At 41.5% G+C, this 23,079-nt stretch overlaps 1 protein-coding gene across 2 annotated transcripts in view; it reads left to right on the forward strand.

Moving 5' to 3' along the window:
* The first annotated feature begins 431 nt into the window (after positions 1-431).
* Positions 432-23,079, forward strand: part of cdc42se2 (CDC42 small effector 2) — a 156,810-nt gene continuing 134,162 nt past the window's right edge. Inside the window, exon 1 of one of the 2 annotated variants that reach the window (XM_052019596.1) lies at positions 432-591. The gene's annotated coding sequence lies outside the window, so the exon portion shown is untranslated. The remainder of the gene's footprint in view (positions 592-23,079) is intronic. The other variant, XM_052019594.1, reaches the window with a different exon arrangement.

Raw genomic sequence — 23,079 nt, forward strand, 5'->3', positions numbered from 1 at the left:
TGAGGAGCACCTTAAAGGTGGAGCGATGGAGACGCAGAGAGATTTAGGGATTGACTCCAGAGCTTCGAACCAAGGCAGCTGAAACCACACTCGCCAATAGCTGGGTCATTAAACTTAGGGATGCAGAAGAGGCAAGACTTGAGGGAACGCTGATCTTTGGAGAGCAACGATATCATCCTGGTGCTGCCATTGGCTCCCGTGGGATCTCCCTTCTCGCCCTCCAGATCCCGATCTGCTGCCTCTCCTTGGCTCACTGGGTTGAGTGCCTGGAGAAGTGAATTAGGAAAGATTTGAAAATGCCCAGTGATAGCAGTGCTGTCCCAAGCGAGACCAGCAAAGGCGCTGCTCCCCCTGTGTGTGCGTGTGTGTGTGTGGGAGGAGGGACTCGCAGTCTCCTCCTTTCTTTCTCATTATTCGCTGTTTCGGTTTTCTTTCAAAGCCGCAGAGCTTTTTCAATCTTCCCCCACACTCAGCCCGGAGTCGCCATCTTCTCCCTTTTCCTCCAATGATTTAATGCTGAGCAGAGCCGGAGAGGGAAGAGACGCCGGGGAGCAGCGCAGGGTGGCCGGGTGACAGAGCAGCAGAAGGTGGGTGAGTTTCGCTTTATTTCCAGACCTCTAATTTCCACCCGGAGTTTTTCCTCCCCTCTTGTTGCTTTAGCCGGGTGACTGGTGTGAAGTCTGCATCCATTCACTTCCAAAGCCCACGGCTTCTCATAGAGAGAGAGGGCTTGACATTGGCAGCAGTGAGATGTACCATTACTCAGGGTGAAGGACTGATACCGCTTCAGAATGGCCATTACCAAGAACCGGCATTGCTTCGCCCCTATTTGCATGCTGCCGGTGTAGATTTTGACAGTGCTTGTGTCTCTCTTCAGATTTCCATCTTTCATATTTATCGAATTGTGTTTGCGAGTTTAGGGACAGAGTAAGGTTTTGTATTCATTCTGAAATACTGCTTCCTATACCGAAGGTGGTATCCCTGGTTGCATCCCCAGGGGTGGTGTTAGAAGCTGGTGAGTAAGTATGAGAAAGACCTGTGTTGCAGATGTAAGAGTAGGATGTCTGACTGGAGATAGGGCCGGGTGAGTGCGTGCTCTGATAAGCGCCGGTTTCATTGCACCCTTGGGGTGCAGGATGTGCGATGTGCCACAGAATTGCAGGGTTCAGATCCTGAGCCAATACCCACTTTCACTCCTTCCCTCAAGCCCGGAGGAGGCAGGTAGGCAAGGGCTGAGACGTGTAGCCATGCAAGACCACTAACTCCCAAAAGCAACTGCAGATATTCCCAATGATCGAGTTCACATCGCACGGTCTCTAGGAGACCTGTTTTAGTATATACGTTTTCATCAGGCTGTTATTTTAAAAAACTAAATTTGCATTGGCTGTGATTCTTAAGCTTGGTGGACATGTGATGCTTCAATTGTTGATGCCTGTGAATGCATCGGGAGTCCTGAACTCCTTTCTCTCCAGTAATTTATTGTACGGTAATTGACAGGTGACCTAGTCTCGAATTCCCCAGTAGCTCAGCGTGTTCTGCTGGTGATAGAGAGAACTCCTATTTTTTAGCTACTGCTTCCTATTATTACTACACCTGCTTTATATCCCCACTACGTATGCCCCGCTCACAACCCCTCAATTTCTTCCATCCTAACTGCTGACATCCCTGTAAAGTGCCAACTTATGCAGACATTAATTCCCTGTTTACATTAGGGATCATTTCGAACTCTGCAGTCTTCTTGTTCAAAGTGGCACTTGATGCATACTCCCAGCTGCTGCTGCTTTTCCAGCAAGTAATTTTCAAAGTTAGCTACCCTGTCTCCTGACCATGGAGCCTAATGCGGTCAAATGACTCTTAATCTCTCTGGTTTAATTGCTTCCAGTTTGTTCACTGGTTAACCTAGGATGTGACCTTTCAAAAGTTTTATATAAGATTTGATTTTTCTATACACACATTGTAGAATTGTGTAAACATAACTGAAATTAGCGCTGAAGGTCCAACAACAAGAATGAAACATAACATGAGAATGTAATTAAAACAAATCCATGTGTTTAAAAAAAAATGTGCACAACTGCGTAAATAAAGTCAATGGCAGAGAATGATCAATCACATCGAATGCTGAGAAAAACAATCTAAAAATTAGAATGGAATTTGTCATAGATGTGAGCGAGTATGAAGAGGGACGAATTGCCCTTCCTGTTGTCAGCAAATTTCCCCATTCTTAGCAAATTTTCCCATTCTTAGCAAAATCGCAACTGGGAAATACAGAAAGGTTTGGCAACACTTCACAGTCAATAAGGCATGAAGGTGTAGCATCTCGGTGTAGAAACTTGACATTTTCTCACTACAGAGAGTACTTGTCAGGTTTCATGGAGCTAGGGTTGCTCTTCATGTATCTGTTGTGGACTATAAAACAAGAAAAGTCTGAACTCTGGTGGAATCTAGAGTGCTGGAGTTTTGTTGACCTTATAATGTATTTCTCATTTGGTACATTGTTCAGCAACAATTAGATTTAGATGGTGAGTAAACCTACCTAGCGTCACGTAGCTGGTAACATCCGATAACAATGATGATAACATGATCATTAAGGTAACCTTGCCCCATTGCAGAGGTTTAATTATTGATGAACTCAGAAGTCAGTCTAATGGGTGGTGGCCACAATTTACATATGAGGTAAGATTTAATTGCTTGTAAAAGTAATATGGATTCTGAGCAATTAGAAATGGTCCATGTGGATGTCTCAGGGTCTTCCTTTATCATACTCAAACTCTGTTCTGAGAGACTGATTTTGCTAGGTTAGGCTTCCACCTCAACCTCACTGAAAGCTTTCCTAGCTCAGCCACCATCTCTGTGTTGTCATGTTGTTGGTCCGACATGGATGAGCTCAAAATTTTCTTCAATTAAACCCTAAGGGGAGATCTTTAGGCACTTGCCTGTTCGCTAGCCATTGATTCTATGCCTCTTCCTGACTACTGTCTGAGGCTGAACCAAGTTGCCCATAACCTTGCGACCCTGAGGTGAGCTCCTGCTGTTGTAACCTCTCCGTCACAAAGGTAGCCTACTTCCACCTCTGTAATGTTCCCAGTCTATATCCTTATTTTAGTCCTTCTGCTGCTGTAGCTTATCCAGGTTTGGCTAGCACTGGAAAAATGATTTCCTCATCTTGTACACTTTAGAATCTGAAGCTCATTCAAAACTGAATTGATCTGTGCGAACGGTATGCAAGACAAGTTTTTCACTGTACCTTGGTACAAGTGACAATGATAAGCCAATACCAATACCAAAACTGCTACCCATGCATTACTCCCACCAGGTGCTGTTCTCTGAGTTACAATTAGTCCACAAATGTTTTGAACTGAAAACGCTGATTCTTCAAGCCACCTTCCCCACTTTCTCCTCTGCAGCACTATGAGAAGACTGCATTCCTCCAGATTTGGACGTGCCCAACTGCCACACCATGGCAGTGTATTCAATCAGCCACCAGAGTCCTAAAATTCCTTATCTGTCCCTCTCCACTTCCCTGCCCTGCCACTTTAAGATATTCCTAAAAAAATCCATCTCTCTAACAAGTTTTAATCTGTTTTAATGTCAAGTTTTGCCTGATTGTTTTGGTGAAGCCCCAGGGAATGCTAGAAAATACAACCGTTTTTATATTTGTGGAGTCAATTCCAATGACACTGTTTATTTAGCACAAAGTTAGTGTTGTAATTCTCATGGTGCTGATCCATTACTACCTTCAAATAATGACTCTGTTATGCTGCCTAGGTTAGACCAACAGGCCATTGTTGCTTATCAGCACATCTGTGTTTGTTGCCTCTTAATTACTATAAATGCACACTCAGATCCTCAATCAAATGTTGGCTGCTTCAAGGATCCAGTTATTTCTTTGGTCAGAGCACTGAATTAGAGTAGAGTGTATTGGTATTGGTTTATTATTGTCACTTGTACTGAGGTACAGTGAAAAACTTGTCTTACAAACCAATCGTACAGGTCAATTCATTACACAGTGCAGTTACATTGAGTCAGCACAGAGTGCATTGATGTAGTACAGGTAAAAAAACAATAACAGTACAGAGTAAAGTGTTACAGCTACAGATAAAGTGCAGTGCAGTAAGGTGCCAGGTCGCAACAAGGTAGATCATGAGGTCATAGTTTATCTCATTGTATAAGGGAACCATTCAATAGTCTTATCACAGTGGGGTAGAAGTTGTCCTTAAGTCTGGTGGTACATGCCTTCAGGGTCCTGTATCTTCTACCCGATGGAAGAGGAGAGAAGAGAGAATGTCCCAGGTGGGTGGGGTCTTTGATTATGCTGGCTGCTTCACCAAGACAACGAGAGGTAAAGACAGAGTCCAAGGAGGGGAGTCTGGTGTCCGTAATGCACTGGGCTGTGACCACAACTCTCTGCAGTTTCTTGGGCAGAGCAGTTGCCATACCAAGCCGTGATACATCCAGATAGGATGCTTTCTATGGTGCATCTGTAAAAGTTGGTGAGAGTCAAAGGGGACAAACCAAATTTCTTTAGCCTCCTGAGGAAGCAGAGGTGCCGGTGAGCTTTCTTGGCCATGGCTTCTATGTGATTTGACCAGGACAGGCAGTTGGTGATGTTCACTCCCAGGAACTTGAAGCTGTCAACCCTCTCCACCTCAGCACCATTGATGTAGACAGGTGCATGTACACCACCCCCTTTCCTGAAGTCAATGACCAGCTCTTTTGTTTTGTTGACATTGAGGGAAAGGTTGTTGTCATGACACCATTCCACTAAGCTTTCTATCTCCTTCTTGTACTCCGACTCATCGCTGTTTGAGATACAGCCTACAACGGTGGTGTCATCTGCAGACTTGTAGATGGAGTTAAAGCAGAATCTGGCCATACAGTCATGAGTGTATAGAGAGTAGAGTAGAGGGCTGAGGAAGCAGCCTTGTGGGGCACCAGTGTTGAGAATGATTGTGCCGGAGGTATTGCTGCCTATCCTCACTGATTGCGGTCTGTTTGTTAGAAAGTCAAGGATCCAGTTACAGAGGCAAATGTTGAGTCCCAGGTCTCAGAGTTTGGTGACACACTTACTTGGGATTATTGTATAGAAGGCAGAACTGTAGTCAATAAACTATAGTCTAATGTAGGTGTCTTTTCTGTCAATAAACTATAGTCTAACGTAAGTGTCTTTTCTGTCCAGATGCTCCAGAGCTGGATGTAGGGCCAGGGAGATGGCATCTGCTGTAGACCTGTTTCGGCAGTAGGTGAATTGCAATGGGTCTAGGTTGTCTTGTAGGCTAGAGTTGATGCATGCCATGACCAACCTCTCAAAGCACTTCATGGTGGTGGATGTCCGAGCCACTGGTCGGTAGTCATTGAAACATGTTACCTTGCTTTTCTTTGGTACCGGGATGATAGTGGTCTTCTTAAAACAGGTAGGAACCTGAGATTGAAGCAGGGAGAAGTTAAGTATGTCCGCAAATACTTCTGCCAGCTGATCAGCACAAGATCTGAGCACACGGCCAAGGACACCATCTGGGTCAGGCGCTTTCCTCGTGTTCACTCTCCGGAAAACTGATCTTACGTCCTCCACTGTGATCACAGGTTCAGCTTCATTGGTGGCTGTCAGGGTGGATGGTGATAATCCACTTCCCTTCTGTTCAAAACGTGCACAGAATGCGTTAAGTTCATCCGGAAGGATGTGCTGTTGTTAGCTATGCAGCCCAACTTTGTCTTATAGCCTGTTATGGCATGTAAGCCCTGCCATAACTGACGGCTGGTCAGGGACTCTATTTTGTGTCGGTATTGCCTCTTGGCATCCCTGATAGCTTTCCAAAGGTCATGCCTCGACTTCTTGTACCAAACCAAACAACTAAAATGTAAGCTGAGAATGAAATAATTTGCCATTAAAGTTTAGAGTGCATTTTTATAAAGTACCTGATGGTTTATGGAAAGCATGGTTAAAAGTTACAAAAGCATGTCATTAATTTGCTCCTGTAAAATATTTCTTGCATAAATATTGGTGAGATCTGCATTTTTCGAAGGGCTGTAGAGAGAATTTACAGTCTTAAAAAGAAACTGTAGTTTGTTCTGCTTTCACTTTCAGAACAGTTTAGACTGAACAGTACAAACCAATGGAAACTGTAGAGAAATGAGGCTCTGCTACTTGTAGCCAGTTTGTAACCGGATGAACACATCAGCATTTCTTTAATAACAGATTATGATAATAAGGAAGAGAATTTTGTAAAAAGAAGATATCAACAAACTAGATTGGTGTTAAACTATGGGCAACTGTTACCAGCCCAGCTGCACTTCCTCACCCTAGCCATTGAAAAAAAAGAATTCAAGGAATTTACAGTAACTGCTGGAATTCAAGCACCTCACCTCTTTTATATTTTATCTCCATTATTCCTTTTTATGTTGCACCATTCCTAAGCAATCAAAATAAGCAGTGTTTGGGGCCCTTTGATGCCAAAAACGGATTTAACACTGGATAAAAATGAGTAGTCTAAACAGTCTTTTGTGAAAATGGAAAATATGGCTATGTGTTAACAAGCAGATTGGGAAGGATTTCCCAAATCCTATAATATTACTTGTTCATTCTTTGGTCTGAATTTTTATTAACTGTCTAGTCCTGGGGTTTTCATTGAATCACACTATAATGGAGCAGGCCTCTAAATGTAACCTTGCCATGTAAGAACATAAGAGATAGGCACTGCAATTAGCCACAAGTCCCCATGAGTTTGCTCTGTCATTCAGTGACTATTTGATAGTTGGCCTTGACCCCTTTCCTGTCTGATCACCATAATTCTTGATTTTCCTGCACTCCAAATATCTATCTCCATCTTGAAAATACTTTGATAACCCAGCCTCCACAGCTCTCTGAGGTAGAGAATTCCAAATATTCAGAATCCGCTGAAGGAAGAAATTGTACCTCATTTCAGCCTTAAACGAGCAACCCTTTCTCTTGAACCTATACCCCTAATTCTAGTTTCCTCCCACTGGAATATCAAGCTCTCTCAGAATTTTTTTACTTTTCAATAAGATCATCTATGATTCTTCTGACTCTAGAGATTCTTTCACTGTCTATTCAATCTTTCCTCATGAGACAACTGCATCCCAGAAACCAACCTTGTGAACGTTCTCTACAATTCCTCAAATACAAGTATATCCTTCCCTAATTAAGGAAACCAAAACTGTCAATGCTCCAGGTATGGTCTCATTAAAATCCTGTAACGTTGTTGTTGGACTTTCCTACTTTTATGTTCCATCTCCTTTGCAATTAAAACTAAACTAACATTCCATTTGTCTTCCGAATTAATTTCTGTATCTTCACGCTAACTTTCTGTTTTCTCATGTGAGGATACTCAGATCTCTGTGAACACCAACATTCGATAGTTTCACCGCACTTAAATAATATTCTGTTTCTCTTTTCTTCTTACCAAAGTGGAAAACCTCACATTTTCTTCCACATCATATTCTTCTTCAGAGACCAACACTCTCCGACTTTTTAATATTGTGTCTTGATTGTTTTGTGAAAAAGGAATAAACAGAAGCAGGTTACATAAAAAATGTTGGCAGTTACATAATACACGTTCCTGGCTGTAAAAAATGATGGAAATTTAAATTCGGATGGTGATTGTGCTGCCATCTGGTATCTCAGAATAAGCTGACTGGAAATAAACCATCAGTGCACAGGTCCCATGTGTGTTCATGAGATATTTGTTACTATTTATTTTTTGAGGAGTATTTCAACTGATCTGATAAGTGCACCTAGCTTCCTTCCTTCCTTCCTAGAGCTACAGCATCTTGTTGATATACAACCCTTTGGATACCAGCTGCTCTGGGATGCCCCGTCCATTTCGCCTTCTTTCAAGTTTGAACCTAGCCATTTGACTGTCATTTGGGTATTCAGCAGGATGAGGCTTTGCAATCAGTTGTGTCCTGCTCAGTTTCTGTACTTGCAAACATTTCCAGAGAGGGTTATGGTGTTGACCAGTAAGTGAAGTTTAGTCCCGCATCCATCCCACTAACCCAGGGATGCTCAGCTGCTATCTGGGCTCAGATATAGAACAGCAGCGACACCTGGAACTCTTCATCCCTTTGGCTGAGTTCCATCTGGATAGTGCAGTGGACAGAACCATTCAGGCACCAAACCAGCTTTAAACCACCTTTTTAAATCTACTTAACGCTGGGTTGGGAGTGTCATGATGTGACATTCATATGTTGTCTTAATGTGGAAGACATTCCCATATTTTGTGTTTGGCATAAGGACATGTATGAGTCAACCAAACTTAAGGAAGCATTAGGACTAAGATCAGTGATTTTAAATGCAGGGCTATGCACATTTTGTTGGAACGAGATGCATCAAAATAGGTTAATATTTGCATAGATTCTACTCCTTTGGCTCTTCTTGTCTCATCCAGTTTTTTGACACATTGCAAACCTCTACCCATTTTGTCCTATCAGTGAAACCTTCAATTCTTTTTCTCCCTCATTTGGTTATATAGCTTACCCTTATATATTTCCATGCCATCTATCTCCCTGGGTACTGAGGTCCACATTTGTACCTCTTTAAATACAGAAATTTCCCTTGAAACTCTTCCTGGGTTTATTAGTGATCATTTTAAATCTGAGGCCCTCAGTTTTAGTTGGCCTCACAACTGTAAACATCTCCATATCTACTCTTGTAATTTTAAGGCAAATTAAATGCAACTGTTCCAAATGAGTGAGTTTTGGTAGATCTGTTAATGACATGATTGAAGAGCGTAATCCAAGATTGTTATCAAAACCAATAGCAAGCTGTCCTTCTTATTCTGTTGCTGATGGCTTTGATAACAAACTTGTCCATTGCTTCTTGTTTGATTGAGAAGGTTGTCTCAGTTTAAATTTGGAATGAAAGTGACAGAGTTACAGTATGATCAAGCCCCTGACTGAAGTTAAGATTAGTCCTGCTCCTGCTCTGCCATTGCAGTGCATTTCATCAGTTATTCCTAAATATTTTCATTGAAGGTCCAGAATCAATCTTTGGCCATTAGCCTCCCACACTAATATCTCAGTTTACCATCTGTTTTATTCCTTTACCAAGAAAAAAAAAGCAGAAATTGTGAGGATTAAACCAGAATCTGAACTTTTTTTGTTAGGAAGTAGGTGAGCCTGTCACCTCCTGATCATGAGCATGTGTGCACCATGGAGAGAGCTCAAGCCTGATTAAAGCCAGAAATGGTTGTTTCTGTGACTGATGGCCAAAATTAAACCTGTCGCATTATTCAGCAGCGCAAGGAAATGGCTCAAGCAAAAAATTTCCAGAAAGCTTTAAGCAGGAGTACACAATGTGTGATGCAGGTGGGGGAAGTCTAATGTTTTACATGAAAAAAATGTAAGCCCACAGCATGATATCAGTTACCAAAGTTGCTGATTTTGGGGTCATATTTGTGGAGTGTTTTAATAAAGAAGAGCAAATAGGAGAATGGTTGTTAGGCTGTGGTTTTATGTTGATCAGGAAGTTACAGATCACACAGTAGATTTGATGGTGGGGACATTTACTGTTGCTTCTTTTCATTTGGTACAGGAGTTCTAGTTATAACCAGAGAAGAATTATCACATGATTATAGGCTCACTCACATTCTTATGAACACTTGGCCTGCTCTGAGTTTTCTGTAATAGTATGTTTGTGACATGCTATAACCAGAATAGTTCAGGCTTGTTACATACCTGAAAGATGAGGGGCTTTGAAACTTGTCACAAAATCTAATGATTTGCTAGAGCTATTCTATAAGAACTTCACTGGTGTTATTCTGAAAGAATTTACTTGGAAAGTAAGTCATATGAAAGTATGTTTGAGGAATGATGACATCAGGTTTGAGTTTTTTAAAGAAGTTTGATTTTTGGGGATCCCTGCTTTGGTAACATGTTTGTGAAACTTAACAGTGAAATGATTTTGTACACATGGATGTGATATAAATCCAGAATCTGTCAATAAACACCCTGTCTCTACTACTTGGAAGGAGTCTGTTCAAAATCAATAAGAGCCTTGTCCTCAGCAAAACAAACTGTGCCATTATTTGCCATATATTTGCATAATACCTTCATGTAGTAGATTCATGTTGTATGCCAAGATTGTGGATCCACTCTGCTATTAACCAATCTCTTAATGCTAAATGTGATTACTAGTCAAGGGTGGGAAATTCATACAGTTGACGGGTATAGACTGGTATAGTATAGACTAATAGTGAAAAGAAAAAAGAGAAATGACTTGAAATGTGAAATTAAAGCAGTGGGACAGGAAAGATGGAAGAACATCTATTTAAAGACTTCAAGTGGGACTGTTTGCCAAAAGTCAAAAGGGATTATTTTCACATTTGGTGTAGGTGAAAAAGTGGTGAAGTGGACTTGTCACCCATGACCCATTGAACCCTCTCCCATCTTGTGTCCCACCCCACCTGACTGACTTCAATGGGAAGGAAGATCAGGCAATCTGTAAAGGGTGGTCAATCCGCAATTGTTAGCACTCTACCTGCAAAAGGTGAAAATTATCCCAGGATATTTCAATGAGGAGTCCCCAAAGAGAGATTTAAATAAAAAAAAAACCACTCTGGTTGCTGCTAGTTTCATCCCAGCCCACCTCTTGAAGCTGCTACATAAGCACTCCACTTGGGGAATTGGGTTAAATATGTAGACGTGCAGAGGTTAATTGTTGAAGGATTTTTGACAGCTTGATGGCTCTTTATGCATTTCCACTAAAAAAGGCAGGAAACACTTATCAAGTCAACCAGCATCCCTTGAAGAGAAACTGTTAATGTCTTTTTACTAGAATTATAATCTTCTGGTTTCTACACTCTGCTAGGGACAAAAAGGGCCCAAAACCAGAATGAAACACATAAAATTGAAACAGAAGTGTGATGGAAGAATGTTATTTTCAACACTTTTACCTTTAACTAATAAATCTGTTGATAAATTAAGATAGAAAAAGGATTTAAAATGAAATATTTGTCAAGAATCTCTACATTCTTAGAATTTCGTATTATCTCCAGGTAACCGATGTATATGTGATGTTATATGTGCAATGGGGAAGTTGTATCTTTTCAATATATTACTTTTAGTTTTTACATATATTTCTGACCAGTACCTCATTGTGTCCATTGTAAAGAAAAGTAAAAAAAAAGCAAAGCTTTTAGTAAATGCTGCAGCGACAGATTTACAGCTACAAAAGGAGGCCAATGTGTACTTTTAGGTTACTTCCGACGCAGCCTGAACCAACATCATTTAGATGCTTTTTGTGAGCAGTACTCATGTTCATGGTGGTGAGTTTTTTGTTTGATTTCAGAGAGAATGTTGATTCAGTTCTTTGATAGAGAACGCTAAACAACAGACATTCTTCTTTGTGAGTCCCATGTTTGATGAAAGCACAGACATCAGGATTGCTCAATTTCAGTTTTGCCTCTTATCTTGCAGCCAAATATCTAGCAGCAGTTTTCATTTGCACCGTCCTGTGGAATTACGCAACTTCTTTTAAAAATGCATTCACAACTGCTTCCATCCCGTCACAAGATACTTCAGTCCTTCAGCCTAAATAACTTAATGAGGTATAATACCACACTCTCAAGCCTCTGACATTAATAGGAAAAATAGTGTACTGATTCTCTTACTTCCAAGGGCTTACTTTACTAAATTCACTTTTATAGCATTTAATTGCTATTTTCATACTGTTCAAATTTCAAATATTGCACTGAATTAAAATGAATATTTAATCAATTTTCTCATAACTGGCTCAGTAAGCTTGATACGTATTCGTACCTTTATTTAATGTTAATATTGTCTCTGCCATTTAACTAGTCCATTTCCCACTGAAGCAGTCCCTTTACCTTTCTCTTTTCCATTATTTTCATTTTTTATATCATTATTCATCTGTAATATTGTCCAATTTCGACAGAGGGTCTATGCATGAAACATTAACTCCACCAGCTCTAACCTATTTGCATAATGTTTCCAGACACTTTGATTTTCAGCATTTGCAGTGTTTTGTTTGCAAATGCATTTATGAAGGCCTTTACCACTGTAAACCAGATGAGCTCCAGTAACCATTCAGGACCTTCCACAATGCGCTTATGGTCCATCTATATTTGACTACACTCCAGTCTCTCCCAGCTTCTGATGGGACAATATTCAGCATGTGATCAGAATTGAAATCTTTGCTCCCCCTTTCCCTCTCCCTCCTCCCTTTCTCTCTTTCTTTCTCATTTCCCCACACCGTCTTCCACCTGACATCACACCCCATCGACCTCATTCCCCTTTTCTCTCCATCCTCCTGTCTAAGGGCTCATTGACTTTGTGTATGGTTATTTTGTCCTGGTTCCTACTGCAACCTCCTTTCTATTTCAGATATTACTATTGATAAGCCAGTCGACCATTTCCTACGTGTGTTACAAATGTTGTGCTCAACTGGGGGTGGGAACCTCTTGCATATTTACAATTAGTTGACAGTCTTGTATATAGTTTCTAGATGTGATACTTCCAGTGGGTGAATGTATGCCCATCTAATGAAGACTACAATAGATTGGACTAATAATGCACCATCATGGGATCTCTGTAATTTAAATTCAATTAATAATCTGCCACCATAAAGGTATGAATGATTGTAGCATAAAATAGGAAGAATTAGTTTTGAAAAAACTAGAATTCATGACTTGGCCAGAATCTAACCCTCTGTTGGTTCAGAGGAAGCCCCATCAAACCACAGTAGGGCTCAAATCACGCTCTGTTGTGATTACTTGGAAGTAGCCCCTGGAGAGAGCTCACAGTTTACATTAAGGCTGTCTGTATTGTTCCTGTGGCTCATGAACTCAGCCCCATTTCCATACTTCTGAATTGCCATGATTGACGAGACTGTCTGTATCAAGGACATGCTGATAGCAAATGTTGGAATGCCCCAACCACAAGATTTCTAACCAAATAATCATTGTTGACAATAACCCCAAAGTAACCAAGATTAGAAGCAAAAAAAGTAACTGGAATTATATTTGAATAAAATCCCAGAAAGAAATGACGTATAAACCCAAAAGATTTTTAATGAAGCAACTTTCTTTTTTGAAATATCTGTACTATTTTCAAGGGATTGGCCATTGAGCAAACACAGCACAGCATATGGTTTATATGTAAAACTTACAAACTTTGAAGTGTGGTTGGATGGTTGTAGCAGTCAGCTGCCAATCGCCACTTCAGCCTGGGCCCACTGCTGCAGACTTCAGCTGTGCCTGTGACTCCAGGTTTCGGGCACTACCAACCGTGTATCGCATAGGCTCACATCTGAAAACATGCTGCCTGAGGCTGCGTTCAAGGCTGGTCCAGAGGCTCGGGGGAGAGAAACTGGTGGTCATAAACTGAGGATTGTGATCTGGGGTGGTGGGAGGGTGGGCAGAGTCGGTGTCCAGGACAGTGATGAGGTTGGTATTGGTATTGGTTTATTATTGTCACTTGTACCGAGGTACAGTGAAAAACTTGTCTTGCATACTGATCATACAGGTCAATTCATTATACAGTGCAGTTACATTGAGTTAGTACAGAGTGCATTGAGGTAGTACAGGTAAAAACAATAACAGTACAGAGTAAAGTGTCACAGCTACAGAGAAAGTGCAGTGCAATAAGGTGCAAGGTCACAACAAGGTAGATCGTGAGGTCATAGTCCATATCATCGTATAAGGGAACCGTTCAATAGTCTTATCACAGTGGGATAGAAGCTGTCCTTGAGCCTGGTGGTATGTGCCCTCAGGTTCCCTAAAGGTGGATGTTGTGTTGTGGTAGGGGGTGGGAGGGGTGGAGGCATGTCCAGAGTGAGGTGGAATTGCTGGATTGGGCACCTGGGCTTATTGAGGAGTCAAAGGGGATGATTGGAGATTGGAGGGTCAGTGGGGAGATCTTAAGGTTGCTTCTTGATGGAAACAGGAGATGAGCAATCAATGCTGCTTTGCCAAAGATCCTCATATTCCAAGGCTGATTATTGGGGAGGAGAGCTCCTGATCACTGAGATAGCCACAAACAGAACTATGAGAGGGTGTGATTAAAACCTTGAAATAGGCTTCTCAGGCCTTTTTCTTCTGACAATACAGGCCATTCAAGTTCATTGTTACAGTTTACTGCATGCACTAAAACGTCACCAAAGCAATACACACAAAATGCTGGAGGAACTCAGCAAGTCAGACAGCATCTAAGGAGGGAAATAAACAGTCAACGTTTCGGGTTGAGACCCCTTTATCACTTGACCCGAAATGTCGACTGTTTATTTCCCTCCATAGATGCTGCCTGAACTGCTGAGTTCCTCCAGCATTTTGTGTGTGTTGCTCCAGATTCCAGCATCTGCAGAATCTCTTGTGTCTATGTCACCACAAAGCATCGTTACAAGGAATAGGTGGTACTGGGTTTTGGCTGCTAATGATCAAGATAAGGGGTAGGAACTGGAAGAGATTCTTGCTGAAGCACCTTTGAGGACAACAAGAGCGATGAGGCAGATGTGCATTGATGAGACATTCACTTTCAAATTTAATGAATGGTGAAGTGCATTGGCTACTGTACTAATAACCCTGGATTGCCTTCCTTGACTGTGGCATTATTCTTAAGCTTTGCAAGCAAACCTTGATTGGGAGCAGGTTTGATTTGTGTGGGGCTAATGGTTCCTTGGTCTGGATAATTGGATAACTCCACATGTATTGGAATCCATCCTGGTAAAACAAGTTCCCTTTGTTGCTGATGGGAGCCACCCAGGGATTACACTGTCTCCTTCTGAGTCTGCAACTGCTGGTGTTACATCAGACGTACTGTTTGCTTCCCATCCGACTCATTCCCATTCCACCCAATTTAGGAACCATGGCCTGGGTGCTACAGAAAATAGCTGTGATGTTCCCACGTATTCCATGCTGCACTGCAGATCCATTAAATGGCCGTGAATCACTGGAGATCTGTGGGTTGTGGCCTCCACCACAGCTGCCTGCAAACTCTGTCAGTTGCTGTACCTGACTGTTGATGACCAAAGTAAATGCTGCTGTTCTTAAGGCATTTTGTTTTAAGTGACAGGCAGTTCATGGAAACTGGGATCCAGGACTTGAGAAAGGACGTGATCTGGCTGAACAGCCTGCATTGTTGTTGCTGCTGCTCCTACTAAAGAAGTACTTCACTGGTTGTTTATTCACCAGTTGTAAAGTGGGATGTCCTGAGGTCATGTTGTCCTGAAGGTCTTTCATGTGTTACTCTTTAATGCTTTGTGTTGCAGCTGGCATGACTACCCTGAACCAACTCTTTAAATCTTCTGGGTTGGTTGAAGTTGATAGTGCATGTGTGTTTGCTTGGGAAATCACTGCACGTTCTGTTCCAATCAGTCGGGGTATGCTCTCCCTCTGCTGTGATATTCCACTTGTTCTAGCAACCAGTGTGTTCATGCTGATATATTGGAAGTTCAACAAGACATTATGGAGAGGGTGACGAACTCAAACGCTGTCTTGCAGCTTGTGTGAGTGAATGAATGTATAGCACAAAGGTTGCTTACGTTGCATCGTGTTGTGTTAAACTGCATCTCCACAAGGTCAACCATTGCAAAGTGAAAGTTCGGTAATTACTTAGATCCTACTGCAGGATGCATAAATTGGACAGAGTTTTTTTGTGATGGCCTGGTTATTACACTCAGCTAGATTGTAAGTGTGGAAGGAAGCGTATTTTTGTATTTGTTCATGGATGCAGTTAAGAATCAAGCCCATTAGTTGGCACATATAGGTCAGGTAATGACAGCACATTTCCTTCCCTGAAGGACATTAGTGAACCAGTTGAGTTTTTGTCTAAATCCAGCAATTTCATGATTACCAATACTGAGACAAGCTTCTTTTTAAATTCAAGACCCATTTTTTAAATTTAAATTCTGCAGTTGCCATAGTGGAATTCAAACTTGTGTCTGCATGTAGATCTCTGGCTACTAGTCACCTTGATGCATCAATAACCATGGTGTTTCTGCACCCCTGGCTACCTTGACTGTGCTGTTTACTGTACCCAGATACTTAACAGGGTGTGTGCTGTCTTATCTTGGTCTCATTTGCCTTCATATCCTTTGAGTATTAAAACCAGCATATCCCCCAACAACCACAAGAGAAGGATGTCTCCCTTGGCTGCATTTGGTTTGTGGACGCACCCAAACTTTGGTATAAGAACAGCACTGATATACTTCTTCCATTTCTCTTTTCTGCCCACCAGTAACTCACCTGCCACTTTAAATACTAGACACCGCCTTTAAGACTTGCAGCTGCTTGCAATTTCCAGCAACTGATAGAAAACTCCTGCAGGAAGGTTCAAGCCAGACAGAAAGCTCACAAGTGCCTTTTAATAAGACAATGAAGAGAGGTGTGACAGAGTTACGGTGTGAATGTACTGTGTGCTGGTTACAGTTCTGCTTATTACAGACTTTATTGAAACATTGCTGATCCGAAGCACTCAGCAGGTTTAACCCCCATATCTCTCATTTTCCATCTTCAAACATCAGTATTCTCTGTTTATTTTAACATTATGTTTAACAGACCCTTCAGTCAACCAAGTCTGTGCTGACCATCAAGCACCCCGCTACACTAATCACATTTTATTTACCCCATCGCATTCTCATCAACTTGCCCCAGGTTTTACCACTCAATTAGAAACTATAGCCAACTTACAATGGCCAATTAACCTCCCAACCCACATGCCTTTAGGATGTGGGAGGAAAGCGGAGAAGCTGGAGGAAGCTCACACAGTCACAGGGAGAACATCAAACTCCACACAGACAATGTTGGAGGTCAGGTTTGAACCCAGGTCGCTGAAGATGTGAGACAGCAGCTCAACAAGCTCTGCCACATTCCTACCCAGACTGTGCTTTTGCTTCAATATCTGGGACACAACCTCCTATGTCCCATTCATAAAAATGTTTGCCTAATCTTTGCCATTGGTTGAATGTGGTGTGCCGCCCACTTCCGAAGAAATATAATACCACACGGAGCCTTATCCCAGGCTACCAATGAACAATGAACGGAAGGTGACACAAAAGTGAATGCCTGAGTCAGTGAAGCTTAAAAAATATCATCATACTTTGAAATATAAAAACATTAAGAACCAGGTTCCAGAAGTAAATGAGATTTGATTCCACCAAGTGGAACATGCAGATTAGTCTAGGCCAGTAACTTTAATGTGGTCAAAGTCCACTAGAATTCAGAGTCTGTAGGTTAATTAGTAAATGTTAATATTTAAAATCTTCAACCCAAAAACATTAAATGGGAGATTTAGTTTTTGTAGCACGTTTTTCTCACTTTCTTACAGTTCTGCCTTCTTCACATACCGTTGGGCTGGTAGTTAAAATGTAACAGACTGGAGCAGGTTTCCTTTGTTCTGAATTCTTCTGTTCACAACTTAAAATGACTTCCATTCTCCAAGAACCTGTGGGAATCTTCTGCATTATGTCACCTACTGTTAATTAACCTTTCCAATATCTTGGCCATCTCATATTATTACTTTTGAGTTTAAATAATGCAGACCTTTTTGATGCTGACACATACTCTGTTTTTAGAAAAATAAAGCAATGTTCCATTGTTTTGCCCTTGGCACACTGAATTGTGTGGCAGCTGCAGGTGAGATGACAGGTGGAAGGTTGCACCCTAATCCTAGCCTTGTTACATTTGTTTAATTGAGTTGTTCACTGGATGGTGAAGGCATGCTCTGAGTTTGGCTGAGCCTGATGAGAAGACACCTTCCTCCTCAATAGTGCTTCAAAAAATTTGTCTGAGTTGAGAATCCAATTTCTGACCCATTCCTCATTGCTGCATGTAGACCCTGCTCTGTATGGTGCTATCTTCCCAGAAAAGGTCTCTTTTTATTTCACATTGAATGACCAATAAATTGTTCTCTACATGCTAAATGAAGCAGAAGCTGTTTGCAGTCTTTTTAAATGGCAGCAAATTTGAAAGGGTTAAACAGGGTGTTGCACAAAGACAGGCTATTGTGCTTGCTTTGTTGAGGCAGAATTTATAACAGCAATCTCTAGTTGCTAGTGCCTTTATGCTTTTACCTATTACCTTACAATACAAGATGAAAGTTCATGACACTGAGCTTAATACATCAGTATGGAGAGAGGATTGGCTGACCAACAGAGTCAGAATAAATAGGTAATTTTCAGGTTGGCAAGCGATAACTAATGGGGTTCTATGGGGAACAACAACTATTTATAATTTATGTTTTTGGATGAACAGACAAGGTATATTGTAGCCAAATTTCTGATAGATTAAGTGCAAATGAGGTGAGTAAGCAAGTCTTGGGGAAGATGTAGATTCTGCAAAGGGATTACATTAAACTGAGAGCAACAATTTAGGAAATATATCATAATATGGAGAAATGTGAGGTTATCAGCTTGGTAGAAGACTAGAATATTGTTTAAATGGAGAGAGACCACAGAATGCTGAAGTACAGAGGGATCAGGGTGTCCTTGTACATGAAATACTTGTACAAACAGAAAACAATTAAGAAGGCAAATGAAATGTGCCTTTATTGCAAAGGGGATGCATATAATAGTAGGGAATTGTTGCTACAATTGTACAGGGCACCAGTGAGGCCACACCTGGAGTACTGCAAACAGTTTTGGTCTCCTTACTTAAGGAGGTATTTGCTTGCATTGGATGCAGTTCACATAAGGTTCATTGGGTTGATTCCTGGATATAAGATAATCCCTTCTGAGGAACAGGCCAATATTTGGCCATTACTCTGTGTTTCTTACCTCTGAATCTTTTGGGTTGTCCTCCTTACAACAGTCTGCCTAAAAGTGACTCCTTTAGGAGGTCATGAGAATAGTTAATGATTGCACAATGTTCTATTCCATTCACAACTGGATTGCTGCATGCAACAAGTCCTGGGCACATTCAGATATGAGGTACTTAACACCAGATGTGGCAATTAACATCTGCTTTGAACATGCTGGGGAATGACTATTTGGCACAAGGGAGAGTACAAGCACCTCTCCTTTACATTTAGTAGTATTACCATTGCTAAATCCAGCACTGTCAATAACTGTGGCTTTACTGTTAACCAGAAACTTGACTGGATGAGCCAGATAAATACTGTAGCTATAAGTGCAGAGATTTGCTATCCTGCCATGAATAACTCCCCAAAGCCTTTCCATCAATCACAAGACACAAGTTTGATGGAATACTCGCCACTTGAAATTCCAATAAACCTCTAGCTCAATGTAATCCAAGACAAGGAAACCCACCATCTTGGCATCCCATCCATAACCTTGACCCTTCACTAGCAGTGCACCATGCCTGAAGTGTGTAACCACCTCAAAAATGCCCTGGAGCATCCTGTCAAGTCTACTTTGACAGCTTCTCCCAAACAGGTGACTTCCACCACCTCAAAACAGAAGGTGATTAGAACAAAAACAGATTACCACAACTTGTAAATTCCCCTTCAAATCACCCAAGATTTCTGACTTGGAAATGTATTGCAGATCACTCAACATTGCTGGGTAAAAATTCCTAAAATCTTTGTCAAAAAACACAGTGGGAGTACCCTTATCACAAAGGCTTCACTGGTTCAAGTGAGCAGCTCACCACAACCTTCCCCAGGGTAATTGGGGATTAGGATTACTTGGTGGCTGTGTTAGATATTGGCACATCCCAAGAGTGAATATAAAATAATAACTAATGCAGTTGAGTCACTGATGCCAATTGATTTTATGCCAGTAGAAGTGTTGGTATCAGTATTGAGAATGTTTTGGCAGTGACTCTACACATTTGGCAATTTTGTTTTGTGAATATATTGAGTCCGAGGAACAGAAGAACATTGGGAACATACATATGCCAATTAGCCCAGTGAGCCTGCTCCACTGATAAGGTTATCAGTTTAATCAGGTCCTCCACTCTTTTTCACTCTGCTCCATATCCTTTAATACCTCAACAAATCCACCTTAGTCATGAAAACACCAATTATCCTATCATGGATATTCTTTCGAAAGAGAGATACAAGTGTACAATTTTATGTTGAAAAAGTGTTGTCTTCTGCTGTTATAAACAGGGTATATATCACTAGGTTTCCTCGGTGTTTCAGATTTCCAATATTTGTATTGTGTCTTGATTTATATTAAAAAAAATGAGAAAAAGGACCTGTTTTTAATGATGTTAGTGGAGGGATGTTTTAGTGCTTTCCTGCACAATTACTACACAGTGCATCCATTAGTCCTAAAATAGCTTTGATGTATGGAATTAAAATTAATCCTTTTGGAGCTGGATAAACATTGTAGTTCCTATATTTTGTGGGAAACCAATGCAAAACGCTCATTTGCATAGAACACAGACTGTAATGAATCGGCCTGTTTTATCGGTAATCTCTTTCCATCCATGTGTTTCAGTCCAGGAGCCCGAGTCTCCTACACAACCTTCCACTTCCTTCACCCTGCTATTGGTGGCTATGTCTTCAGTTATCTCATCCCTCCGCTCTGGGATTTTCACCCAAACCTCACCGCCTCTTCTTTTGAGACTTTCTTTAAAACCTCCCTCTTCAGTCAGGACTTTTGTTACGAAGAGTCTTGGAATATTTGTAAATATTGCCAATTTGTCACATTTGATTGCTTTTGAAAGGTTCAGCACACATGCCAGCCTTTTGTTGAAAACAGTGTATGCCACATTTTGGCTTATTATTAGAGCAGGAATATTGGTCATCTGTGTTTGCATGTCCATAACACATAGTTATGGAATATATGCAATACAAATTATACTGGCTGGGACTTGGTAATTATACTAACAACCCACACCAGTGAATACAGTGGCATCACTTGTAATATCAAGAGGCTCTTCCTATTTTCAAGATTCATGAAAACTTCTCTCTGTAGAAAGAAAAATTATAATACATATTTGTAATTGAGCAACTATTCAATGACTTCCTCTAAATTGGCAAACACATATGTCATATTTGAACTAACTTTTGCCTGTAGGATCACGAGTACCTAGTCAGAATGTATTTGCCTCACTGTCTTGTGAGCTACTGAATTGCTTTGGGGAGATGAGGTAGTTTGTTTGTACAACATTAAGGTGGAACTGGCCTGAAGCAAAATAAAATTCTGTGGCAAGTCACTACAAAATCTTTGGAAACCTTTTACGAAGATGTTGAAATGTATGTGTGTAACTTGATTAGTCTGGAATTCAGATCGATAACCATATATTCGTGAGTTCTTAAACAGCACTTCTGTGAATAAACCAAGCAGGAGAACTTCTTGGTTGGTAAGATACAAAAAACAGTTTGATCTTGCGGTTTATACAAAGGCATCTGTTGCACTGTTAAGATCAGTTTTTGGAGGAATTCTGAAATATGATTTTACTTTTGGTAGCATTTTTCCTGAATATTTTTGATAAAATCTTGTTGAATGGCAGCAGAAGGCCATTCAGCCCCCTGAGTCTGATCCACCAATTTTTTTCTCATCATGGCTGATCTGTGACTAAAATCACTTTTCCATCTTTGCCTATATCCTTTAAAAACATTTGTTAACAAAAACATTTGTTAAAATTCTCAGATTTTATATTAACTAATGACCTAGCATCATGTGTTCCAAACGTCCACCACCACCTGTGTACGGAAGTTTTTCCTGAAAGAGCGGACTTCATTATTTAGGTCTAGGCTTCTCAACCAGTTAGCTACTGGTGATCCATCTGTTCTTCTTGATGTCATGAAAACTGATCAAATCACCCCATACCCTAAGTTTCAGGGAATGCAGCTGGGGTTTTGCATTATCTCTGTTTAATTTAATTGCTGGAGTTGAGATATCAGTCTGGTAAATGGGTCTGCCAGGGCTCAGTTGACAGCACTATGAAGAGTTTTGGGATTTATGTGGATCCAACTCCCACTCCAGAGACTTGATCATCAGCATCAAGACTAACTGTGCTGAGTTGCTGCTGGACTATTCATCAGAAGTATTTTATTGGCTGAAAAGCTGAGGCTCTAGAAGACTCATTGTTCTCCCTCTAAGGGCAACACTCCTCAGGTGTCAGGGGCAGAACTGCTCAGATTACAACAGGTGTGGTCTAACCATGGTCTGGCCTGGCTCTCCCTGATCATCTGAAAATGTTTGTGCTCAGTCATATCCTAAATTATAAACTTGCCCCCTGAGGAAGTGCAGCCAACTTCAGCTCCTGAAAGACCAGATTAAGGAGCTGGAGCTGGAATTGGATGAACTAAGGATCATCCAGGAGGCTGAGTGAATCATAGACAGGACTTTTGAGCAGATGGTTACACCCAGAGTGCAGGATTCAGGTAGTGGATGGGTGAGCACTGAGAGAGGTTGTGGGAAGAAGAAGTCAATGCAGGGTCCTCCTGTGGCCATTCCTTTCAGCAACAAGTATACCCCTTTGGATACTGCTGAGGGGAATGACCAAACTGGGCAAGGCAGCAGCCGCCAGGCCAGTAGCACTGTGGTCAGCTCTGAGGCTCAGAAGGGAAGGGTGTAGTCAGACAGAGCAATAGTCATAGGGGACTCGATAGTTAGAGGGACAGACAGGACATTCTGCCACCGCCAAAGAGACGCCAGGATGGTGGGTTGCCTTCCGGGTGCTAGGGTCCTGGATGCCTCGAAGCGGTTGCACAATAATCTTAAGGGGAGGGTGAGCAGCCAGAGGTCGAGTTGCATATTGGTACTAATGACATAGGCAGGAGAGGGGTAGAGGTCCTGCGCAATGAGTATAGGGAGTTAGGAAGGAGGCTGAAGAGCAGGACCTCCAAGGTAGTGATCTCCAGATTACTCCCAGTGCCACGAGCGAGTGAAGGAAAGAACAGGATGATAGCACAGACAAATGAGTGGCTGGGGAGATGGTGCAGGGTTTCAAGTTCTTGGATCATTGGAACCTTTTCTGGGGAAGGAGTGACCTGTACAAGAGGGATGGGTTGCACCTGAACTGGAGGGGAACCAATATCCTGGCACAGAGGTTTGCTAATGCTACTGGGGAACGTTTGAACTAGCTTTGCAGGGGGATGGGAACCAGAACAACAGGTCAGTAAGTGAAGGAACGGGCAGGAGGGCTGATGTCAGGGAATGTAGTATCAAGCAGATTCCTAATAACAGATGTGATG

This window comes from Pristis pectinata, chromosome 7 (assembly GCF_009764475.1).
Source record: "Pristis pectinata isolate sPriPec2 chromosome 7, sPriPec2.1.pri, whole genome shotgun sequence".
NCBI lineage: Eukaryota > Metazoa > Chordata > Chondrichthyes > Rhinopristiformes > Pristidae > Pristis > Pristis pectinata.